Source organism: Gopherus flavomarginatus, chromosome 3 (genome assembly GCF_025201925.1).
Source record: "Gopherus flavomarginatus isolate rGopFla2 chromosome 3, rGopFla2.mat.asm, whole genome shotgun sequence".
NCBI classification, from domain to species: domain Eukaryota; kingdom Metazoa; phylum Chordata; order Testudines; family Testudinidae; genus Gopherus; species Gopherus flavomarginatus.
This window is the reverse complement of record NC_066619.1, coordinates 84542868-84564975: the sequence shown is the minus strand read 5'-3', so window position 1 is coordinate 84564975 and position 22108 is coordinate 84542868.

The window sequence follows — 22108 nt, the reverse complement described above, 5'->3', positions numbered from 1 at the left end:
TTGGTTAGAGAGACTGAATTTTTTCTTTTTAATAAGCTAAATAAGTAGGGACAGACTGTTAAGATTCACGCAGGTCTTCGGGGGGGGGGGGATTTGAAAGAGAAGGGAGTGAGTATCCATGCATTCCATGCACATGGAGAAGCAGGGAGGAAAGTACACAGATCGGTGTGGGTGGTGCATTAAGGCTGGCATCACTGGTGGAGTGGAGAGGAGAGGGTTGTGGGGCTGAGATAAAGGATGTAGTTGGATAAGTAGGGCCTTGAAAGCAAGGACAAGAAGCTTGAATGCAGTGCTGGTTTTGAACTGTGACTCTGAGGTGAAAGGCCCCATCTGCCATTATCAGTCTGCTTCTCCAGTCAGTATCACTTGTGGTGGTAGGATTTTGTGATGTTCACATTTATTTAACAAGACCTGGACTGGTAAATCTGATAGTCCTCTAAAAATATACACGTTTAGTTACTATTTAACAGTAATTCAAAAAAGGTAAAATATTTAGGTTTACCACAAGAATGTTGGCCCTCAAAGAATAACGGACAGTTATCTGTGGTTCCTTGAAAGAGAAAATCCACAGGGGGCCATCAATGCTACAACAAGGACTAATTTTTCATTAAATTAGAAGAGTAAAAATGCCAGCGTATTGCTTGCGTATGCAGTTACTGTGATTCATCATGCATTTATAGTAACTGAATATACAAATGACTATAAATGCAAATAGCTAGTTCAAAAGTTAAGTAATGACCATGATTACATAAGCAATCATGCCCTAAAACCATATCACTGCTGTTCCTGAATCAATAAAGTAAGTCTGAAGTAGGATCTAGTAAGAATGACATATAATTAAAAAAAAAAATTTTTCATCATAAACTGGCACACTGCACAAAACATAGAATAGAAAATGCTTAAAGTAAACATTATATGGTAGGTGGGGCAGGATAGGTGGGGACATAAATCTAGCAGCTGGATAAACCAGGAATCACTAAATTCATAGAATTGGATATTGCCACTCTATAAACAAAATTTAATTGTGCAGGCTTCATTTTCTAATATTCCCCAAAAGATCCTTGTAAGCTGAAGATACCCCATAGACTAGGGCCTGTTGGTGGTTACATTGTTTTCCAGTGAGTAGCACAACTCTTTCTCACTCGTCCCATTTCAGGCTGTATTATATGTGACAAAGTTCCCACTCTCAGAAGGATTTAAAGCTTATGTTTTAAACTAGAAAGACTGAAACAGCTTGGGACCTGGTGATCTGAAAGGATAACAGTTCAGTTGCCTTTAGTGGTGAAGCCTGAGTATGAGCATCCCCAGGAAGTGAACTGCTAGGAGGGTGTTTTCCCCTGACTCTCCCTCCTGAGTCCATCAAAGCCCAAATTCATTAGCCTCCTGAACCCTCAAAACTCATATTTTAGACTGTACATTTTTATCTTGTACATTGCCTGAAGCTTAAGAGAAGCACTAAATAAACTGAAATGAACAGACATAGCACTGCTACCTGTTGTTTATCTGTTAACACACAAGCACACAACTCAGTCAGTCTCCAGCAGAACAGCTACATTCACACAAGTTATAGACATTGAATCAGAAATATAGGGCTTGAAGAGACCTCGAGAAACCATCAGGTTTATCCCCCTGAACTGAGACAGGACCAAGTAAACCTAGATCATACTTAACAGGTATTTGTCTAACCCAATGACAGGGATTCCACAACCTCCCTTGGAAGCCTGTTCCAGAGCTCAACTACTCTTATAGTTAGAATGTTTTTCCTAATATATAAACTAAATTTCCCTTGCTGAAGATTGAGATGATATCTTCTTCACCTTCCTTCAGTGGACCTGGAGAACAATTGATTACTGCCTTCTTTATAACAACTTTTAACATATCTGAAGAGTGTTATCAGTCTTTTTTACTCTTTCCCTCATAGGTGAGCTTTTCTAAACCTTTTACATTTTTGTAGCTCTCTTCTGGACTCTTTCCAATTTGTCCACATCTTTCCTAAAGTGTGGCTCCCAGAAATGGACACAATACTCCAGCCGAGGTCTCACCACTGTGAAGTAGAGAAGAAAAATTACTCCATTGTCTTTACAGATGACACTCTTGTTAATACATCTCAGAATTATATTAGCATCTTTTGCAAATGTATAAAAAATTTTCTAGAGAAATCCATGTTGGCTATTACCTATTATCCTGTTGTTGCTTACTAATGGATTGTTTAATAATTTGTTCCAGTATTTTCCAGGTTTTGAAGTTAGGCTGACTGATCTATAGCTCCCTTTGTCCTCTTTGTTCCCCTTTTGAACTACAGGCACTATGTTTGCCCTTCTCTAGACCTCTGGGACCTCATCCATCCTCCATTACTTCTATGATAATCACTAAGCATTCCAAAATTACTTCAGCTAATTCTTAAAGTATCCTAGGGTGAATTTCACCAGGCCCTGCTGACTTGACTACATCCAAGTTATCTAAATATTCTGGTTTATGTTCTTTCTCCTTTGTTGTTAATACTAATTGTGTTAAGTATCTAATCACAATTAATTTTTCTAGTGAAGACTGAAGCAAAATAGGCATCAAACACCTCAGCCTTTTTTATTTCCTCTGTGGTTAATTTTCCTTCCCAGCTAAGTAGTGGATGTACACTTGTCTTCATCTTTCTCTTGCTCCTAATATATATTTATAAAACTTCTCCTTATTTCATTTTATGTCCCTTGCTAGATGTAAACTCATTTTGTGCCTTAGCCTTTCTGGTTTTGTCCTGATATGTTTGTGCTATTCTTTTGTACCCATCCTTAGCAATTTATCCATGTATCTACTTTTTGTAGGATTCTTTTTTGATTTTCAGGTCTGTAAGGAGGTTCTGATGGAGGCATTTTGGTAGGAAAGTACACAGATAGGTGTGGATGGTGCATTAAGGCTGGCATCACTGGTGAAGCAGAGAGAAGAGGGTTGTGAGGCTAAGATAAGGGATGTGGTTGGATAAGTAGGGCCTTGAAAGCAAGGACAAGAAGCTTGAATGCAATTCTTGTTTTTGACCTGTGATTTTGAGGTGAAATTCAATTTTTGTATATATTTTTGATGGATAATATCAATTTTATTTTTGTAAATTTATATTTGACAGTTACACAAAATTATTGAATTATTTTTTTTTAATTTTTTGTCAATTTAAAATATTCACAGCTGATGAAATTATGGTGGTCAGTCAGACAATAATATTTTAATTATAGTAGATGTTCAGATTTTAAAAGTTAGTTTTATAACCATTAAAACAAAAAAATGTCAACATCAGATGTCAAAATACACTATCCTTAAAACAAATTCAAATAAAGTCTGAAGCAGAATTTTTCTTATTTTTCCTACCTGTACTTTCCATCATCTATGGAAATATTTTTTTCATCAGTTTGTGTGTGTATAATAAAATTGATGTTTACCGGTATGTACCAATAAAAATCTAATCCTTCCAAGCCTACATATTAGCCTCTTACTATTCTTTCTACCTTTCACATTGTCATTTGCTGTTGTGCCTTTAATACTGTCTCTAAGAAACTGCCAGCTCTCCTAAATTCATTTTTCCCTTAGATTTTTTCCCCATGGGACCTTACCTACCAGTTCTCTGGGAGTTTCTCAGTCTGCTTTTTTGAAGTCCATTATCTTTATTCTGCTGCTCTCAGAACTTCTTTTTCTTTGCATCACAAAGTCAATCGTTTCATGATCATTTTCACCCAAACTGCCTTCTACTTTCAGAATTGCAACTAATTTCTCCTGTTACTCAGACTCAATGGCTGTTCCTCTTGTTACTTCTTCCACCTTCTGAAACAAGAAGTTGCCCCCAATACATTACAAGAACTTATTGGACATTTTCCAACAGATGTCTGGGTAGTTTCTGTTATTTGTTCTAGAGACATTCCTCACCTACATCCTCCTCCTGATGTGATGGTCTATACTAGACCTCTAACATGATGTCACCCCTGTTTTTTTCCCCTTTTATTTTCACACTAAATTCTCACCTCCTTCTGGACTTCAGAACAAGTGTATATATTCTTGATGTATACTGCAACATCTCCTCCGTTTTTCTCTGCCAGTCCTTGCTGAACAAGCTATCCCTATATACCTCTACATCTGTATTCCAGTCATGAGATTTGTCCCACCAAGTCTCAATGATGCTAGTTAAGTCACAATTTAGTTTATGTACTAACACTTCCAGTTCTTCTTGCTTACTCCCCATACTCTTCTAGGAGTTGCCCAGAGACCTCTTTCACTTGGTCCCCCAAAGACTCAGTCCTACTCTCATTTTGTAACTCAGGTTCCTTTATTTGGCATAAGGCAGAGCTACGTTGAGTTGATCAGACTCGAGCATGGGGTGGGTACAGTGTGTAGCACATATCCAAAGTTACAAAGCAAACCTCTTCCTTCATATACATTTACATATTACATTATATTGCATCAAACGTTTTGATATTGGCTTGGTCACTTGGTTAGAACCAATCCCTGTACAACATGCACTATCTAAGATTTAGCCCTGGACTATACTACGAGTTTAGGTCGAATTTAGCAGTGTTAGATCGATTTAACCCTGCACCTGTCCACACGATGAAGCCATTTTTGTCATCTTAAAATTGATTTCTGTACTCCTCTGCAACAAGGGGTTTAGCGCTAAAATCGACCCTGCTGGGTTGAATTTGGGGTAGTGTGGACGCAATTCAATAGTATTGGCCTCGATGAGCTATCCCAGAGTGCTCCATTGTGACTGCAGTGGACAGCACTCTCAACTCAAATGCACTGGCCAGGTAGACAGGAAAAGCCCCGCAAACTTTTGAAATTCATTTCCTGTTTGGCCAGTGTGTCGGGCTGATCAGCACAGGTGACCATGGAGTCCCAGAATCTCAAAAGAGCTCCAGCATGGACCAAACAGAAGGTACTGGATCTGATCGCTGTACGGGAAGACAAATCTGTGCTATCCGAACTCCGTTCGAAAAGACAAAATGTGGGAATATTTGAAAAAATCTCCAAGGGAATGAAGGACAGAGGTTATAACAGGGACCCGAAGCAGTGCTATGTGAAACTTAAGGAGCTGAGGCAAGCCTACCAAAGAACCAGAGAGGCAAATGGTCACTCCGGGTCAGAGCCCCAGACATGCCACTTCTATGATGAGCTGCATGCCATTCTAGGGGGTGCCCCGACAACAACCCCACTCCTGTGCTTCCCTCCTCCGCCACCCCTACCGAGCTACCTTGGCAGCTATCCCCACATTTGTGTGACAAATTAATAAAGAATGCATGAATTTGAAACAATGACTTTATTGCCTCTGCAAGCGGAAATCAAAGGAGGGAGGTGAGGGCGATTGGCTTACAGGGAAGTAGAGTGAACCAAGGGGGTCGGTTTTCATCAAGGAGAAACAAACAGAACTTTAGCACCGTAGCCTGGCCCGTCATGAAACTGGTTTTCAAAGCTTCTCTGATGCACAGCATGCCCTGCTGTGCTCTTCTAACAGCCCTGGTGTCTGGCTGCACATAATCAACAGCCAGGCGTTTTGTCTCAACCTCCTGCCCTGCCATAGATGTCTCCCCCTTACTCTCACAAATATTGTGGAGCACACACCAAGCAGTAATAACGATGGGAATATTGGTTTTGCTGAGGTCTAACCAAGTCAGTAAACTGCGCCAGTGAGCTTTTAAAAGTCCAAAGGCATATTCTACCACCATTATGCATTTGCTTAGCCTATAGCTGAACTGCTCCTTATTATTGCCCAGGATTCATGAGCCATGGGAGCAAGGGGTAGGTACAATCGCGGGGTGCTGCTGACTGGGAGAACAGCCTGAGACAGAAGCCTCCAGCTGGCATGATATTCCAGGCAGGACTGAATCTCCATTAGATGAAACAAAGAAGAGAATGACCTGGAGTCATTCCCATTTTTGTCCATGTCTGCCCAGGCACCCCCGACCAACCTAACCAAGGTCAGCCAGGAGCACTCAAGGGACAACGACGACAGTTAGCAGTTGTATTGCACTGTCTGCCATCTGCAAGTCAAGGCAAGGGGATGCTGCTGTGTAGCACTGCAGTACAGCTTCTGCCAGCAGCACCCAGGAGACATACGGTGACAGTGAGCTGAGCGGGCTCCATGCTTGCCATGGTATGTGATCTGCATGGGTAACCCAGGAAAAAAGGCAAGAGGGAGGGAAGCCTGACGACATGTACCCAGAACCACCTGCAACAATGTTTTTGCCCCATCAGGCATTGGGAGCTCAATCCATAATTCCAATGGGCAGTGGATACTGCAGGAACTGTGGGACAGCTACCACAGTGCAATGCTCCGAAAGTGGACACTAGCCTCGGTACTGTGGACGCACACCGCCAACTTAATGCGCTTAGTGGGGACACACACAATCAACTGTATCAAATCGATTGCTAAAAAAATCGAATTCTATGAAATCGACCTAATTTTGTAGTGTAGACACCCTTATTCTTTACCTCATTTTACATTCCAGGGTTATTTTACCATTGTTATCTTGTCCATTGCAAATGGTTCCTGGATGTTTCCCCTTTTCTTAACTAGTACAACATTCTGCTTCCACTCTGCTGATCCATTAACCTCCCTAATCCTGTCTCCAAAAAAAAAAAGAAGTCTCACCCATGTCAAATTACTCATGTCAAGCCAAGCCTACAACTCTATGCATTTTTTTATGGACATCTAGATGTTGAGCTGATTCCCCACTATTTTCCCTCTTGCTCCTATTACCCTATTGTAATTTTCCATCTAATGTTCTGTTACGGTAACTTTTAAATACTTACACGTGGGCTTTTGTCACCTATCCCCTTTGAATCCATTTTAAAGCCCTCCTCTGCCAAATTTCCTCACCACCTTAAGCTTGAGTGTGATGTATGTCTACACTGTTCTTTCCATTCATGATGTATTTTCAGTGTCTGAAGTACAATATGTCTCAAGGGTGGCAGCACTAGACTGAGAGTTCCTTGACACTGGGGCAGTAATTTGAACAGTGCTGAGCACACTGGCAGTGCTCAATAAATAACAAAATAATAGGCCCCATAAAAGCAAGTAACGTGCAGCTAAGGCTGCACACTCATCTTTCAAAGATGTGTCACCCTTAGGGAGTTCACTTACATTAACATAAATATTCCATTAGTAGAACCGTTTTTAACGTACTTCTCTCTCAAGACGCATTCTGCAACATGATTCTTCAACCACTTATGATTGACTAATGCGTATCACATTTGAATAATATAATAAGACAACTGAGTTAAGTGATTGACTGCCTGGTGAAAAACAGTGTTAATTTTAATTAAAAGCAAGCAGCAGTCTATTAATTTTCTAGAAAAATAACTGCAGTATTTGGCTTACAAATAAAAATATTTCAAGAAAAAATTCTAATGCTATATTTGGTTTTTAATTAAAATCTTTGGAATTACCACTTGTATATCATTTCCAAGTTATTTCCATGATCCAGAGCCAAGAATAGCAAAGTTCTATATGTTTGATCATTACCATGTTAACATTACCTAGCAGCAGTTTGTGAACGGACCAGTTATATCCAGGTTAAATCCACCTCTAAAAAAAAAACTGGAAAAATGTGTTGGGAAAAACATGCTCTTCCTCACGAAATCCTGCATTGAGCTCTAAGAGTTGGAAGAGACTTATTAAGTAGAGTGAGAAGAATATTAGAGATGGGCTGAGACGAAGTATCTGTTCTGTCTGGGCTACTTGCTGGTTTAATACTTCAGGAACCATTAGTAATAACGACAGTATCAAGCTGTGGCTATCTGGTTAGATCAAAAGTATACTATGACTAATAAGAAACTCTGCCCACCAATACCCAAAATAGACTATCTTCCCCCCTATAGGGGAATGACAGTAAGTAAAGACTATATTACAATTTAAGTTTAACAAGGCTGCTAGGCCAAGCCTCCTACAGAGACGCTTCGAACACACTCAGCTAGTGTGAAGTGGCAAAGCTCCACTGACTTCCATCGAGCTATGTCAATTTATTACATCTGAGGACCCAGCCCTTGAATGCACCAATATTCTGATGTTTTACATTATCTCACTGAAGTAGTGACACCAGATTTCCACTCCAGGCAGATGGAAATCTGACATAAGGGTCATTTAAAGTGTAATTATTCCCACTGTATCACAGTTGCAGAATGTTTATTTGCTCTGTGCTGATTTACTGTGAAAATTCAACTTCTGCTAAAAATGTACCTCTAGTGAGGTTCCAGCAGCTTTGTGGAGATGCAATAAATATATACATATAGGAACATTAATTCAAAGCTCCACAAAGAAGTTTTTGCTCTTTTCTTAAGGTTTGCTACCTGCAGCTATGTCTTCATTTCTTTTCTCAGAGTAAGTCTTTGCTTTTGCATATATTAATTTTTAAAATCCCTAAAATGAAAAAAGCTAAGATGACACATTTTCATTTTAAATCAAATTTAACAATTTCTTTTGTACTGTAACCATTTTAAAGCCAAAAGGAGCTTTAACTGAATAAATCACATAATTTCTTATGCTCACAGCAGATGATGTTTCCACAGAATTTCTCCATTGTATCCAAAAAGGTAAATTTCAGAAAAATTACTTGTTTTTAAGTAGTTTCTTTGCCAGTCATATAATCTCACTAAAGAACCTTCTTTTAATACAATTAGACCTTCAACTACTAATGGAGAGCCTTTTTTTTCTTTTACAACACACTTATTGCTGACTTTATTTATTTATGTATTTTTTTAAAGAGAGGCCCACTCACTTCTCACATCCCTATATGTGATCACAATTATTGCACCGGGTGCACAACCTGAGTGTTCATTTATGCTAATGGCCATTTGACATAGTCATGGACATTGTTCTGTCCAATCTGTGCACGTGCACAATTACATGTAAAAGGGGACATCCACTTAACAAAAACAAATTGGCTCTTAAAAGTTGCATGCAAGGCAAAAAACAAGTTAGGAGTGTATATATATATGAGATTTTTCTATGTACATAGAGTATAAGTTAAGTGATCTCTATGATCTCTGAGAGTCATGCTGATTACAATCTATTGAGAGTAGAGAGTCTTGGCAACAGCTGCTGCAGGAAATTATTTTAGTTTGTGTGACCAAGGGTCCAATATTTTCAACTGTGTATATAAATTCCCTCTGTTGGCTGAACTGCTGGAGCTGCTCTTCCAGGTGCCAATTCAGCAAAGTACCTATGCACACACCTAACTTTAAGCATGCAAGTATGTCACATCCTTAAAGCTAGGCAAATGCTTAAGTTTCTTATTGAATCAGGGCCTTAAAAAAGATAGATTTACTTACCTTACAATGACTGGAGATCTTTGAAATGCTTTTGTCCATACAGAGTCCACTGTAGGTATGTGCACAAGGCAAGAATGGTTTAGCCAGCAATGTCCTTTGGGCTGAGCATGCACCATATGCTCCCTCACACCCCCTTCAGCAAGAGTAATAAAGGTAGAGTAGCCCCAACTTCCACTGAGTTCCTTCACTAATACAGAATATCTAGGTAAGGACTCCATGTCGGTAGGACAGGTGGGCAGGTTGTGGGATCAATGTGGAGAAAGTCAACTCCAGTTACTCCAAGTTAGGAAACCTCTCGTTCATCTTTGCACATTTGTCCACATGGCTCCCACTGTAGGTGAATGACTAGCAATTGCTTTTCCAGGAGGGAGGAGACAGGAGTCCTATTGAGATAACAATTTTAGGACATCCCTGCCAAGTTGGGCATCTGATCCAAAAGCTGGCACACTGGAATAGAGACTGGTAAACATATGAACAGAACACCATGTAGCTACCCTACAAATCTCAGAAATAGGGTCTCCCCTGAAACAAGCTACAGCTGTTAACTGAGCCCTAACTTGAGGTGTGTGTGCAGAGTATGTAATTTATTTAAAGTGTAGAAAATCTTAACACAATCTGTTTCCTGCTTAGAGAGGTTTTGACAGGAAACAGCCTGCCCTTTAAACTTATCACTAAAACCTACAAAAAGTCTGGATGATTTATGAAATGGCTTTATTGTAGACAGGTAAAAGAAAATAAAGCCTGAGGAGTTAGCCTCATAAGAATCAGGAACAAGTACTGTAAGTGGATTTTCTCAAATAAATGTATACAAAAATCACATTTTGGTAAACATTTTTAATGTGGCCTGAGTGTAATTCTGTCTTCACGAAATACAGCCTATGGAGGGCCAACCATCAAAGACTGAATATTTTGCTCACCCTGTGAACAGAGTTGATAAGTTACCAAAAATGCGGTAGTAACAGAGAAGTGATCTAATGAACATGACAACATGAGTAAAAAGAAAGGGCCCGTCAAAGACCACATTCAAGTTTCAGGAAGGAAATGGCTCCTTAACCATGAATCAGGCCTTTTAAAAATTCAGAGCGGGGAGAAGTGGAGGAGGGAGAGGAATGGCCCTCAGCAGGTGGGTCATATGCAGATCTAGCAGCCAGATGAACTCTAACAATGCTGATAGAGTCCTGAATGTGTCAAAGACAGCAAGTAGTCCAAGATAATTGCAATCGAAGAAACCAAGGACTGAATGTGTCTCTGAATGAAACGCAATCTAAAAAACTTCCATTTAGCTTTATATGTCCTTCTGGCAGAGGCCTTTCTGCTCTGGATCAAAATCTCTTGTACCGCCAGTGAATAGCTTCTGTCCACAAAACGTAGTCAGCTAACCTCCGTGCTGTCAGACATAGACATGCCAGGTCTGGACATAGCACCAGGTTTTAGTTCTGTGAAACGATACCTGGGAGGTTCAGAAGTGAAAGAGTTGGTGTGATTAACAGATGCATTTTGTTGGAGTACCAGAACTAATGTGCCCAAGCAGGAACTATCATTACCTGGGCTTTGTCCCGACTTATCTTTCTGAGGCCTTTGGGAATTAGCAGAAAAGGCAGAAAGGCATAAAGCCTACTTTTCCCAACAAAATGTTTCTGCCAGAGATCATGGACTTACTCCTCCTTTACAGCCAAACACTTGATGGACACTTTGTGTTCACATTGGTAGCAAACAGGTCCATTGAGGAAATCTTCCAATTTAGGAAGGCTTGATCTAGAACCAAGTCTCATGAATGATGGAGTTTTTTCTGCTTAGTTCATCTGCCAAATGATTTGGGGTACACACAAGATGGAGGGCTATCAGGCTGATCTGATTCAGTGTACCATCTTGTGACATAAAAGGGAGATAATCTCACTCACCCTTGAATATTTAGAGCACAGCCATTGCATTGTCCATTAGGATCTGAGTGAAGGAGAGGTTAGACGGACAACCCTGAGCTCTAATATATTTATGTGTAACCAAGATTCTGCTCAGGACCACATGCCTTGTATTTGGAAAGAGTCCAAATATGCATCCTAGTCTCATTTGGATGCATCCATCACCAGAGTCTTGGAGTGGGTGGTGGTTGAAAAATAACACCCTGACTGATGTTCTGAGGGTCCAGTCACTAAAGCAGAGATGTCAGGACTTTTGGAGGAACTTCTACATGATGTTTTTGATTGGTTGATAAACCAATTTTAACCATCCTTTAAGAGGCTAGAGGTGTAACCTTGGATATGGACTCATATACAAGCTGCCATATGAACCAGTAAACTGAGGCAGACTCTCACTGAGATTTTTGGAGGAGACCAAAGGCATGACATGAGGTGTTTCGTCATGGAAAGTCTTCCATGAGGAACATATGCTCTTGCCAATATGGAGTCCAGCACGGCTTCTAGAAATTCAGTGGGTTGAGTATGAGTGAATGTGGACTTGTCCTGAATGAACATAAGGCCTAGCCTGGAAAACAGCTGGAGAACTGTGTAAACATCCTTGGGAACCTGTTGAAATCAGCCAGTCAGTGTAATAGATATACAGTTTACGCCCTTGACTCCTTAGCTGATCCCTTACCACAGCCAGGCATTTGATAAATGCCTTTGGAGCTTGTTGAGAGGCCAAATGGTAGGACTCTGAACCTGTAGTGAAGTCCATTGACCATGAAATGCAGGTACTTCCTGTGAGTTGGGTGGATTGTCATACGGGAATATGCATCCTGCAAGACAATGGGATCTAAGGCAGGGATTACAGAAGAAAGGGTGATCATCCAAAACTTAAAGATTTTGTTGAGATGTTAGAGATCCAGTATAGGATGCCATTCATCTTTCTTGTTCTGAAAGCATGCAGCTGAAGAAGACTATCTCTAAGTGCAGTAGGATGTCATAAGAAGAATCGCTGAAGGGAGACTGTGTAGGGTGATGCAGATTTGGTAGAGACTGAAATTGGATTGCATATCTTTTCTGAATAATTTCTAAGACCCACTGGTCATTGCAGTCCACGTATCAGCAAAAATGAAAGGCGCTTGCCAAAGGGAGGACAGAAGGGTTAAAAGTCCTCTAAAACTGGTCCAGGACTCTTGAGCACAGTCTCAAATATGTGATCCTTCACTTGAAGAATTCACAGCACTATCACAGGAGAAGATGAAAGGCGTCTTTTCTTCTGGTAGTAAAGCTTTGATAGGGAGTAGGAAAAACAATGCTGCCTGAAGGCACATTACACCAGGGTGGATTAATTTAAATCATTTTGATTTAAATCAGTTTTAAGTATGATTGAATCAGCAAGCAGAAAACCTTGATTTAAATCATCACTATTAATCTTGTTTGCATTTATACTTTGTTTAGGATAAATAACTATTGATTCACATTTGCTTGGTATAATTTTCTTTTTGCTAGCCAAGAAGATAAATAAATATGTATAAGCACAGTGTAGAAATTATATAATTTAGCTGGCATTTATTTATATTCTTAATTTTTATATTTTTTAATGTTAGAAAATGGTGAATGATTTTTCTTATTTGCTAGATGAGGAATAATTATTACTCAAACTGCATTTGGATTGAAATTGGAATTCAATTAAAAGTGCCCAAAAACCGCATTTTAAAATGTTTTCTATTAGTTAAATAAAATAGTTTAAATGTGCAAGATGTGACAGAGAGGGCAATTTCCTCCAATATGCCGGACAAACCTTACTGAATTAAGTTAAAGTTTATTGAATTAAGCTCAAGTATTTTAGAAACTCATTGAATTAAAACATAAATGTTTATGTGTTATTTTGGTATTATATGTAACTTGCCTGGGATTTATAACTAATGTAAATGTTTGGAGGTGTTATGAACTTCAGCGAACTGTTTAAAACAATGGGTTAAGAACAAGGAAGAACTGTTAGTTGAGCAGGTTTTCTGGGACATGTTTAGGAGAAGGGGGATACAAATCCCCCAGATTCATCCTTGTGAAGCTGTGCCTTAAGCGGGAACCCATTGTCTGGCTGACTACCTATTCAGGGTCTCTTCAAACATCCCAACTGGATAAAAAAGTGACTCTAAGTTTCAGAAGGGTACTTGTTCTGCGCTAACAGGTGTTATGGACTTGTGGCCATGGAAAAACTCCAGGGTGGGAGTTGAAGGACCTTTGCTGGAACCAGGGGGTGATTCTCTGGTAAGCTTTTTGGCATGCGTGTCCATGGTAGCCAACAGGGAGGGACAGGAGGAAGGGGATGATTGCTATTGATTTCAGTGGGAACAGGATTAAGCCCTATTGCAAAAGAGGAGGATTTGGATCTGATTTAGAAAAACAACAGGCAATTGGGAAGGATGTAGAGAAAAATTGCCATGGGAAGCTTCATGTGAAGGCACAGGCGTGTGGAATAACCACAGGAAGTGGCTCCTAGGTGAGGGTAACTCTTATGAGACACAGGAAAGACGAAGGGAAGTAGATTGACAGGCATGGGGGTCGGGTGTCAATATGCACGGAACATAAAGGATCTGGTCCAAACCACCCCTTCCATGTTGTAAATGTAAACATTTCTAAGAGCAGTACTGTGCTCTCTGTGGCAAACAGTTCCAGAAACATCCAGGAGCCTTGAGAGTTAATATGCAAGATGCTGTTTAAGCTTCACATGTCAAGAGAAAAGCAGCTGAAACATACAAAAAACAAAACAAAACAGAAATTTCAGCACTTAAACCATACAGACACTTAATGCCTACAACTCGGTTTAAAGCAATAAACTCCAAACAGCTGAACGTTCAGGGGACATTTGATCACATACAATTACGAAAGTGTGTCAGAAAATATGAAGCTTATCACAGAACTTAGCTTGTGAACTTGCCTGGGGGACGATGCTCACCAGTTACTTTTGCTAGCTACACAAAGTACTTATGCTAAGCAGTGTTTGTAGTAATGGGCTGAGTCAGTTTACAATCCTGCAGGTGCTGCTGAACTTAGGCAAGCTGGGCAGCCTGTGGGGAGGTCAGGGGCCTTTGCTGCACATGCCTGGAGAGAGCTGCACTAACTTTTTACAAGGTTCCAATGCAGCTATATAATACCTATGAGTAACAAACAAAAGCCTATACTGCAACTATAGTGAGCTCTTATCTGAAGATAATTAAATCCAGCATCATGCTAAATGGAATTCAAACAGGGAAGGGCTTATAGTGCAAAAACATTCTTCATGAACCTTCATTCCATTTACAAATGGTTGTTCAGTTTAACCGTATTTGTGCCTCTTTTTATTTGCTAGTCATGTTCTCAGAAATATGCAGGAAATGAGCTGTTCTTGTACAAGTACCCTTATTCATATGCAAACAAGGCTGTTCGTGCATGAATAAGCATGTTCACTTTTATTATTCCTGCGTAAAACATTTTAGCCAACCTGTCAAGAAGAAGAAATACCATGTGACTTAGGTGACCTATTACATTATAACATTAGGTCTTGTCTACACCACAGCTTCTTCCCTAATAATTCTCACTATCATTATCAAACACAGCAACAACTGTAGGTTCTCTAGTGTAAACGGGCACACCAGCTGCCAGCGTTTTAACCACCATATCTAAACTTTTTCCTTTTTTTTTTTTTAAACATTACATGAATCTAGTTTTGCTGACGGGTAGCTCTGAAGACTGAAGATCTCTATTTAGGAACAGAACTCCTATAGCACAATCAGCAGCAGTGTGACTTTCTCCACAGTGTCTCCTCAATGGACACAAGCCTGGCCTGACCTCTCAGGGTCAGTGCTGGTAAATCCCCAGCAGTGATGGTGTGATTAAAATAAAAATCATTCAAATCCAAATAGTTTTGAAGCACAAAAGAGTTCCATTCACCCCTTAATGGTAAAATCCTGAACGAATACTGCAGGCACCGTAATCCAAAAGCCAGAGCATGCCTAAAAAACCTCTTAAATTTCAGATATGCTGGGGTTCCCCATGTATGCAGTGCATTCAAAAACAGTTCTACTGGGCAGCCCCAAAGCCTGTGTAAAATCAAGGCAGCGGGTTGGAACTCTTAACCTCTGCTGCTGCTGGCCGTGGGTTGGAGTTCCCCATTGCTGTTAACGCTAGGAGAGCAGGTAGGGCTACTACTCCTTCCTCTTACACATTTGACTCCAGTGTGAGTTTGGTCTGTGTATGGCCTGAAGCCCCAGTGAAAAGGAGCAAAATTCATTTCTGGTGTAAGCCTGTGGAGTTGTACCTGGACCTAATATGTAGGACAATCTGTTTAACGACCACCTTTTAAAAAATATCATACAGACAAAATATGTTCATTATTCCATGTTCAGTCAAAAACAGGGGTTATGTAAAGTGATATAACACACACCACACCAAAGATGTGGATGACTCACTGCCCTTATGCAAACTAAGTTGTATAAGTCTGTTTTTCACAGCAGTTTAAAAAACCCCATAAACAATGCGTTCAAGTTCTCAGTTATGAAAGTTAAAAATGTTTAATAAAAGCAGAACTCACTCAGCTTTTTCAGGGTCCTTCACACTCACATCTGGTGAAGTGTTTACTAACTACTTAAAATAGAAAGTTGGAACTTAATACACCCTTACATTTATCATAGTATCCAAACACCAAGCATCACCGAATTGGAATTCACTTCAAACAGAACAGCCCTGTAAATAGTCAGATCATCAGTTTTACATTTGCAGAGAATGTAATTATATCCACTGAGATTCCACACCTACTCCAGTTAACAGAGGCAGGGTGGAAAGAGAGAAAGAAAATTTCACTTTATAGAATATTCCATCCAAACTACCAAATTCAGGCCAGTTTTAAGATGACAGTTATCATGGGAGTTGTTTCTTTGTAACAAAGACAAAATGTTTTTTTGTACTTTTTATTAATAACTATTATTAATAAACATTTCTAAGAGACTGATCCCCATAGTATCTGAGTGGCCCAACTTAAGGAGATTAATTCAGTAGTTAATGAATGTGTAACACAAATTAGGTTTCCCAGTAGGTTGTCAGAAGTGTGATCTACAGTAATTAAACAGCAAAGAGTCCTGTGGCACCTTGTAGACTAACAGACGTATTGGAGCATGAGCTTTCGTGGGTGAATACCCACTCCGATGAAGTGGGTATTCACTCACGAAAGCTCATGCTCCAAAATGTCTGTTAGTCTATAAGGTGCCACAGGATTCTTTGCTGCTTTTACAGATGAAGACTAACACGGCTACCCCTCTGAGTAATTAAACAGAGGTTCAAGAAAGATGATTACAAATAACGTAAACAATGTTTTTAATTGCAGTGATTACTTAGGAATTATCAGAATTAACAAAATCTACTGACAATATTACTAGGATGGCATTAGACCAAAAAATTACAAGAGTTCATTAACCTGCTACTATAGGATCCCATTCTAACTCCCCTACGTCCATGAATAGTCCCATTGATTTGAAATCAGGCCCTACAGGTGCATGTTCTTTGAATGGAATGTGAAATCAATGGAACTTCTCACAGAGTAAGTCTCTGCTCAGCATGACCAAGGAACATAGATCTGTCCTCATCACTAGCAGCACTATTCCAGTGACATTGAGCAAACAGCCAAAGCATAGACACCAGAGCAATATGTAAAGTTCCTCTGATCAAGCTTATCATAGAGCTGTTCTTGTGGTAAGTAAAGTGGCACTGGAAACAAGGGGCAGGAAGACAGTAGGGCAAGCAAGAATACCAAGAGAAAGGGTAGAGAAGGGGGTAACAGGAGCCTTGAAAGCCTGGGGAAAGGAATGGGGAATTTGAGAGGAGAGAAGAAAACATGATTTAAAGACTCTGCTCTGTGGATTATATAAAACAAAACAGGCACATTTTGAATTACTGGCTACAATTCTGTCTCAGGGTTCTCGTCCTCATGTATGCCTTTTTGAGGTTTGCTTCTGGTTTTTGACATCAGAAGAACCCCCTGATGAAATTCTAGCCCCATACTTCAAAGGCTGCCTGTTTCGTTTTATTTAATACACAGACATGAAATCTGGTTCGATGCCCACTGCCTTTATTTATTCAACATGACAGCCACACAGAAAGAAGTACAGAATATATTTAGAGCGAATAAAAGCCTAGACACCAAGGCCACAAGCCACAGCTCTATGGGTGCAGGAGATATTTTTAGCAAAGCAGTGTTCAATGTTGTGGTAAATCAACATTCTTGATTTGAATAAAAGCACTGGTTTGTGAGCCGCAGAGTTCAAGTTACAGATTGTAAAAACCAAGATCTTACTCTCTGTCAATATAGGAGAGTTGGACCAAAATTCATTTCCAGATATTTCATTGCTAACCAGACTTCAGGTTTCAGCTCATATCAGTTTATCACCTTTGAAGAATGGGCTTAGAGTACACTAATAACCTGACAGCATGACTGCATTGCCAGCTACAGACTCCGAGAGCTGTTATAATTCAGGGACCACATCTGACCTCACCAACACTGATTCTACACCAGAGTAATTCCATCGGCTGCAATAGTTATTCCTGATTACTACCAGTGCAACAGAGAGGAATCAAACCCTCAGATGCTAAAAAAATTCCAAGCACAGGTCTCTGTTTGCCCCTTAACCTTACATCAGGTTCATCTAATCCTAGATTGGGAGAAAAAAATCCATCAGAATTCAAAAACACTCTAGGTTTGAGCTCAGTGAGCAATGTAATGCCTAATAATATGTATAGTCACAGAGGATCTTTACCCCCAGTTTTAAGTATAGATCAGTGCAGGACAAGACTGAACAGGAAAAAGTACAATAGATAGCAACAACAAGAAAATGTTTCTGAAGAGCTAATGCCACCCAAAAAGACAAAGCAGCTTGGTGAAAAGTGTTCCAATAAGAGGAAATTTATAAAGTCCAGTTGAATAATCAGATACAAAGTCAATTTGGCTGACACAAAAACCAGCATGTCTTAGGAGGACACAAAGGAGCTGGAAGAAGCCACAAAATGGAATAAATCTAAGGTCTAGAGTTAAATTTAATCCTTTCAATAGTTGTGCAAAGTAAGTCCAAGATCTGCAAATACTTTGCAAAAGGCAGTGAAAGGACCAGGTTGTATGTAAAATATTTCTTAGGCCCAGATTCTGTGAAGGCTTACACATGCTTAACTTTACACAAGAGTAGTACCAATGAAGCCATGTAAGATTGGACACACATACAAGTCTTTGCAAATTAGTGACCTTAGATTATAAGGTCTTTGGGACAGGGAATGTGTCTTTCCTGAATGTGTGAGTGCTCAGCATAGTATGTGTGATACCAGACTATGAATAATAATACTATTTCAACATATTAAACTTTCCATTGAAATACTGTCATTTGGAGGAACATCTGATAAAAAATCTTCATGCATTCCATTATTTCTGGAGTAAACCAGAAACGCTAAGTCAGAAATGTTTGACATTTCATTTCTGGGATGATTTCATTTTACTAAAATTAATTTTGCTAAGAAGAGATATAAAAAAAATCCTTGTGACTATAGCTTTAAGGCCTGAAAAAGCAAGAGGAGTTGCATGTGCTCAGCATGTCTCAGGATCATGTTCTCCATGATGATGTTCCTGAAAAAGTATAAGTAGCAAATATGCTTATCTTTAGAAAGAACAGAATCTAGGGTCTTTGCTACCCCACACTTGAGGTACTATTTCAAGTACATAAGTACTTGTATATAAGTACATTCAAGTACTATTTTCAAGGATATAAGAATTAAAACAGAATTCAATTATTTAATTAATGCAAAGTTGCATTTGATGATTTCTCTCTGAACTCTCCACTGATTCTTAAAATCTGTTATGCTGTAAACATCTTACTGTTTGGTGACTAGAGAATATAGGGCAAAACTGTTACTCTACTCACACTCTGTGTGTGACCAGAAAAAGGAAGGACGGAGTGAGCATGGGCTTTTCTGTTACTCTATTGACAGTAGCACTAAGGACATGAATGTGTGTTCTGCAGACATGATGGTCCAAATGCCAAACTACACATAATCAACCCTACTAGGATGATATCATGATACTTTTTTAAATAGGTGTTTTCTGCATGTCCTGTCTCAGAAAATGAACATTTTGGTCTTATAAGACACCAGGTATTCACTGTCTGAAGTTGGATGTCCCTGATACGGTGACTTTTCTACACAAGCAATCTATTATTGTTAGGGAAACGAATTAGCTGAGGGTTTGTTTTTGTTGTTGTTTTTAAATCTCAGGAGCAATGGCTGTATGGTGGCACCTGTAAAATGAGTTTGTGATGTTAATACAGTAAGAGGGGACAAGTGGCCACATCCTTAAAAACTGTCATTATAGGCATCCATTTTCAGCAGAATAGCCAAGAGATGAGGACCCTGGAGACTGAACCAGCCTTTCACCAATAGAGGTCTTTCCTGTGTAAATGCTGCTTGGGAGATCCACTTGAACTATACATGAATAGAAATTATATACCAGCAGCATGGTCCTGTACCAGTCTTTCCAAATAGGGCTTTTTAACCAGAGCTTCTTGTACTGGCACAGTTTAAAGAGCACATGCTACACTTTTAATTGAAGTTATGCCATTCCAGACATGAAAATAATGTTGAGCCTATGTAACTGACAATGAATTTATTCCATATCTAAAACCAGAGCCTTTAACTAAAGAAGGGAACATTAACAACAAACCTCAGGTCACCTGAGTCAGGTGTGCATTGTGCATGATGCTGCTTTTGAGGACACTGCTAACATCAACAATTCAAGCAGCCCTCTGTGAACATTTTACAAATATTAATAAAAGAAAAAGCTAGGACCTGATCCAAAATGTATGGAAGTCTTTCTAGAGATTTCAGTGGGCTTTGGATCAGGCACTGAAGGAGTAAAGGATGCCTCTCCCGCACAATGGATGGATAATCCTAATGATAATAATACTAGTAATGGGAATACAAGGCTTATAAATAAGTTGACTGGAGCACTAATGAGAACTGAGAACAGTGGTACAGTTTAATGGAACTCTTTGCTGACCCAGTGTTTGCTTTGTTGAATCCTGAGAATGGACTTTTGTTAATTTTAGCATGTGCCTTTAGCAAGTACGCATAGGGGCTTATGTTTTCGCTGAGTCAGCCTGGATCAGTAATAAAAAGGTAGCCATGTGCAATAGCGACCTGGCATTTGAGCAACTCAACCCATTTTGTAATCTTTGGACACAACAACTGAAGCTGTGAGTTCATTTGAATTCCAATATAAAATGATTTGGTGAGCAAAACAACATTACTCTGCATTTTTCTACTTTACATACTGTGACAAAGTTCCTCATCTACCTTAGTGGGTCCTGCGCTTATTGGCAGATTTTGCTCACTTCAGCAATCTTCCCCACAGTCTGGATCAACTCCTCCTGTGTCTGATCAGGAGTTGGGAGGTTTGGGGGAACTCAGGACCACCTTCTACTCCAGGTTCCAGCCCAGGGCCCTGTGGATTGCAGCTGTCTATAGTGCCTCTTGTAACAGCTGCATGACAGCTACAACTCCCCGGGCTACTTCCCCATGGCCTCCTCCAAATATCTTCTTTATCCTCACCACAGGGCCTTCCTCCTGGTGTCTGATAATGCTTGTACTCCTTAGTCCTCCAGCAGCACAGTCTCTCACTCTCAGCTCCTTGTGCCTCTTGCTCCCAGCTCCTCACACACACTTCCTCTCCTCTAGCTCCTCCCTCCCTGACTGGAGTGAGCTCCTTTTTAAACCCAGGTGCCCTGATTAGCCTGCATAGATTGCCTGCAGGTGATCTAATCAGTCTGTCCGCCTTAACTGGTTCTAGCAGGTTCCTGATTACTCTAGTGCAGCCCCTGCTCTGGTCACTCAGGGAACAGAAAACTACTCATCCAGTGACCAGTATATTTGCCTTACCCCTACCAGACTCCTGTACCCCACTGGTCTGGGTCTGTCACAATACTTATTAGATAGACATATTTGAACTGCTACTGTATATTGCTTCTTCTGATAAAAATTGTCACACGTGCATACACCTCTTTTAAACTAATTTCCAAGGATAACTGCAAACTCTCATTGTCCACATAGCTGGACACGTAAGTAACAGAATATCTCACTACTGAAATATGCAAGACTTGCAGCCCTACAAGTAGGTCCAATGGATATTTTAAGAGAACACTGATATGAAAAAGGTAATAAAAAGGGAAGAGTGGATAATCATGACTGTCAACTCACACATGGTGTGTGGGTAAGACCTGCCCAGCACTGGCTTCATCTACAGAGCCCATTAGTAATCTGCAATCTAAGCCCAAATGGTTGTTGTCTGGAGTTGGAGATGTGTTTCTTATCAAGGCTTAGGTTTCTATCAGCATCTAAGGGAGTCCTGACCACAGAACTCTGCCTTCCTCTTAACCTGAAGCCCTAAAATAACATTAGGGAAGAGAAGAGGGAAAGAAAGTGAGAGATGGGATAACATATCCCCAAATATACATTGCAACAAGCCCATTTAATGTGCTGTAGAAATATGAGGCCAGGGTAGAAATGGACTATTTCAGACCTCAGGCCTGTAGGAGTAGAACAACTAGTATGCTTTTCAAAGGATCTCAAAGAGATTTAAAATCATTAAACTTTTCACATTACCCTTCTGAAACAAGTATTATCTCCATTTACACATGGGGAAAATGAGGCACAGAGCAATTAAGTGACTTACCCAAATTTACACAGCAGCTCACTGTCAAATTCAGAAGTAGAGCCCAAGAGTCCTTACTGCAAGGCCTACTCTCCAGACCACTAGGACACATTCTTTCCCCAAAGGACATATGTATGTCTGGCTGACCCCTCCATTATTCCTGTTAATAAAAAGACACTCTCTTCTAGCAAGA